The 5,001-nt window shown below is 38.2% G+C and overlaps 1 non-coding gene across 1 annotated transcript; it reads left to right on the forward strand.

Annotated features, from left to right (window-relative positions):
• The first annotated feature begins 3,599 nt into the window (after nt 1–3,599).
• On the forward strand, nt 3,600–3,706 carry LOC141694516 (small nucleolar RNA R71). Its single transcript, XR_012563812.1, has one exon. It is a non-coding gene; the product is annotated as a small nucleolar RNA R71 (small nucleolar RNA).
• The last annotated feature ends 1,295 nt before the right edge of the window (nt 3,707–5,001 follow it).

Below are 5,001 nucleotides of genomic sequence, written 5' to 3' on the forward strand. Positions count from 1 at the left end.
GATTCAACTGCCCACACGAAGCTAACGAGATTCTATACAACTTGACAATGGCCTTGGCTTCCAAATCTGATTAATTTTCATCATATTTCCTTTAAAAGCTCCTTTCTTCATTTAGCTGATACATGAAATGCAATAACACAAAAACACATCAAAATACCAATAACTTGAGTCCAAAACACCAATTTAAGCTTGTAATGAAGCATTCCAAGTGGATATAAAATCCACTTATCACACCCCCAAACTTGAATCGATGCTTGTCCTCAAGCATAACAGACTCAAAACTACAAAACAAACATAATGCATGAATGCAATTACGTGAATGCAACTACATGATAATGCAATCGATCCCCTCAGAATAACCATAACCAAATGAATAAGCCAATGCCTCTAAGAATGCAATGAATTAAAACAAAGTTCGAATAAATCCCACAAACCAACTCACAAACCAGTAACGTGCGTGTGTGGAATGCTTAATAGATATCTCTTGATACTAGATCAATAACCATAACTTATCTATCATCGAAACAATCAAAAGTTTATAAACAGAATAGACAATAAACGCAATATGACTCACAACACCTCCTTTCTACTAGAGTTATACAAGGATTCACACTATTATTGAACACATAACAAAGCTGCTTATTTGACCGTGCAATGAATGAGGTCCCAAAAGACTTATGTAATAATACCCATGTAGCGAGCGTTAAGTTAGCGGATCCCAGACTATAAAAGCCTTAGGTCACTAGACACAAAGTCCCCTAGAACTTAATAACCCGAGTATTAAAGAGCTCACTCTTGATCAATTATGCATAAACACATACTTTCTTTTCTTTTCTTTTTTCTCTTTTTTCTTTTTTCTTTTTTTTCAATAATTTCTGAATGAGTGTGTTTCGATCCATCTCATTCAACCCTAGACTACTCATAAAAATATGAGCCGGCTACTAGCCATTTGACGCCTAGCCTTACAACACTAGCAATGAAATCCAAGTTTTTCTCCAGATAAAAAAAATCAGTGTTTTTATGTCATTACGAGAATATCATAATTCTAAATATAACCAAGTGATTAAATCTCAACAACAAACAAGTACGATTATGATCTAGATCAAAAGCAACCCTATAAGACTTTGTGAAAATAATTGTTTCTGGCATGCAAATCAATTCATTAGGAATTAAACATCCCTTTATTCATCATCACCACACTCAAATCAACATCAACTTATGAAATATCATAGTTCATCTTAAGGGATCATGCTAAATATGCATGCAAATGAAACTATATAAAATCACATAAAAATAAAAAAAAATATGTTCTAAATGAACAATCATGCAAAAATATGAATGAACTACAACTAAACATGCAAGATGAATCTATATGAATCTATATAGACAAACACACTACTAATTCTTATATTATCACCCCCAAACTTAAAAATTTTAATGTCCTCATTGAAGGTAATAATAAGGTTTTCAGGAATACCTATTCGGCGGAAAGATCACCCTCCCCGGGTGGAGGATCAGGTGGCCAATCAACCTCGACACCAGTAGCTCGGAAAAAAGTGCCCAAAGCCTGTGTCAAATCTGCAGCAAAACGACGGCGAATGTCGTGCATGGCCTCCATACGCCTAATTACTCGCATGTACTGCTCATCACCAACACCAGTCCTATCAACTACCTGCTGCATATGAGAAAAACCTTCTGTAGGCACGAGAATATCCGTTCAGCCACTCTCTACATCATCAAAAATATATCTCAAGCCCTTATCATGTGGTGCACCTAAGAATGAATAACTCAAGTGATCTGACATTCGGTTGAGCTCAAGTGTGGGAGCTTCTTGAATAAATGGTTCAAAACGCTCCTGAGAAATTTTCAGCTCTGCTAACCCAAGAGAATCGAATGTCAAATCCAACTTCCTCTTTCACGGAGGTGCATTCAAAACCTGCATTTGCTCTACTTTAAAGCACTCCTCTTTAGCTGTGGGTAACTTTATTTCCTTGAACACATTAAAAGTGACCTTTTGATCGTAAACCTTCATCGAAAGCTCTCCTTTTTGCACATCGATCATAGTTCGGCCTGTAGCCAAGAATGGTCTTCCCAAGATAATGGAAATCTTCTTATCTTCCTCGAAATCAAGAATTACAAAGTCATCAGGGAAGATGAGTTTATCCACCTTGACCAAGACATCCTCCACTATACCTCGTGGATAAGTGATGGAACGGTCAACTAGTTGCAATGACATGTATGTTGGTTTTGGATCAGGAAGACCAAGCTTCTTGAAGATAGATAAGGGCATCAGATTGATACTAGCTCCTAAATCACATAAACACTTGTCGAACGACAAGTTTCCGATGGTGCAAGGAATCGTTAAGCTTCCAGGATCTTTAAGCTTCGGAGGCAACTTCTGTTGCAGCACAGCACTGCATTCCTCCGTTAGAGCAACGGTCTCTAAGTCATCGAGCTTCACTTTCTGAGAGAGAATACCTTTCATAAACCTCGCATAGCTAGGCATCTGTTCAAGAGCTTCAGCGAAAGGTATGTTCATATGAAGTTTCTTGAACACCTCCAAAAACTTCTCAAACTGCTTATCCAACTTTTTCTTCTACAACCTCTTAGGAAAAGGAGGTGGAGGGTAGATCTATTTCTCCCCTGTATTACCCTCACGAGGAGTGTGTTCCACAGTAGTCTTCCTTGGTTCCACCTCTGCTTCCTTCTGCACTTCTTCTTCAGCCACAGCTGCATTTTCAGAAACTTGAGATTTTTCAGGCTCTTCGTCTTGCTAAATTTGGGGGCTTGTGACCTTTCCAGACCTTAAGGTGATGGCGTTCACCTGTTCTTCAACTTCCCTCTTATCTGGATTTATTTCTGTATCACTAGGAAGCGTTCCTGGTGGTCGATTCAATAAGGCATTAGCAATTTTCCCTATTTGGTTCTCTAGAGTCTTGATAGAAACAGCCTGGCTTTCGCATATAAGAGCCTGGTTTTTGCACATAAGCCGAAACTCCTCCAATTCAGATTTTTTATTCGAAGATAGACCTGCATCATGAGTTTGTTGTTGAAGTTGGAGTTTTCTTGGTGCAAATTGTTGTTGAAAGCCAGGAGGGTTGAATTGTTTATTTCCAAACTGTTGGAACGGTTGTTGCATCACATTCTGATTATTGCTCCAGCTGAAGTTAGGATGATTCCAGTTGTCAGGATGATAAGTGTCTGGAACTGGTTGTTGTGATCTCTGAAAGTTGCTCACAAAATGAGATGAGTCACTAGATATAGCGCATTTCTCTGTCGCATGCGAACCTGCACATAGCTCAGAAACATTGGTTATCTGATTAACACCCAAGTTAGCCAGAGAATCGATCTTCATAGACAACTCCTTTAGTTGAGCAGTGATAGCCATAGCTGTATCCACTTCAAGAACTCCTGCTACCTTGCCCTGTGGCAATCTCTGGGTTTGATACTGATATTCATTAGCAGCCGTCAGTTCAATTAGATCATAAGCTTCCTCATTGCTCTTTGTCCATAATGCTCTGCCTGTTGCTGCATCGAGTATGGGTCTGGACTGTGCTCCCAACCCATTGTAAAAACAATTGATGATCATCCAATCAGGAATTCCATGATGAGGACACTTCCTAAACATCTCCTTGTAGCGCTCCCAAGCTTCATATAAAGATTCTCCTGATTGCTGCGCAAATTGAGTAAGAGCATTCCTGATTGCAGCTGTCTTCGCCATAGGGAAGAATTTAGTAAGAAACTTCTGAGCAAGATCTTCCCAAGTAGTAATCGAACCAGCTGGTAGAGAGTGTAACCAGCTCTTAGACTTGTCCCTCGGAGAGAATGGGAACAGTCTCAGCTTTACAGCATCTTCAGAAACACCGTTGAACTTGAAGGTGTCGCAGATCTCAATGAAATCCCTAATGTGCATATTGGGATCTTCCGTTGGAGAACCCCCAAACTAGACTGAATTCTGCACCCATTGAATTATGTCAGGCTTGATCACAAAGGTATTAGCTGTAATAGTTGGCCGGACAATGCTAGATTGAATGTCATTGATCTTGGGTTGAGAAAAATCCATCAAGGCTCTCGTTCGTGTTGTTGGTCTCCCATTGTAATAAGTACCTGAAACACAAACAAATAAACCGTGAAAGTAAAAGAATTCGAGTCAGTGAACTTTAACGACCATTGATGACAAACATATAAACTAAAAATTAACACCGAGACCCCGGCAGCGGCGCCAAAAACTTGTTAGGGCGAAAATACGCGCTAAAATTCATGCAAGTATACGCGTTCGCAAGTAGTATAAGATATAAATCAGATTAATTCCCACAGAGACTGGTTTAGGTTAAGTTCAATTTATGCACCTATGCAACAATGTATGGTTATCGCTCAATGCTAAGACAAATAACAAATTGGATTTTTATTAAACTAAGAAATTATACTAAATAACATTAACTAAGAGAATTGAGGTTGAATTACTATATACGACAAACATGGGATTCTAACTTCATTAAATACTTCATTCAATAGCCTTATTGTTCTTAACCTTAGCATGTAATGGTGATGACACTAATCAGATAACACAAAACTAGTAAACGCCAACTTTCGTTGTACGAATACCCTACTACCAAGCATCCACAAAAGAGATAGAAGTTGAATAGACACCAATTATGCTTAGCCCTTATATATCTATAAGAATTGAAAACATAACGGTTTAATGCGCAAGTTATCTATCGTGATTACATAGGGCAAGTAATATGGTTAAAATTACCTACGAATCATGCATACAATATATAAACCAAGTTCTAAACCTCAATATTCACTATCACTTCAATAGAGATTAACACGATATCTTATATGTTAGCTACGCACATAAGATGAATAAGCACAACCAATACTAGGATATCAATCAATCACCACACACTAATATATCAGAACAAATTAATTATTGAAATCCATAATTAAATCCGCTAGAACCCCATGACAACGATTAGTTCATAATCAAACTCATCGTCA

The sequence above is a fragment of the Apium graveolens genome, chromosome 10, assembly GCF_009905375.1.
Source record: "Apium graveolens cultivar Ventura chromosome 10, ASM990537v1, whole genome shotgun sequence".
NCBI classification, from domain to species: domain Eukaryota; kingdom Viridiplantae; phylum Streptophyta; class Magnoliopsida; order Apiales; family Apiaceae; genus Apium; species Apium graveolens.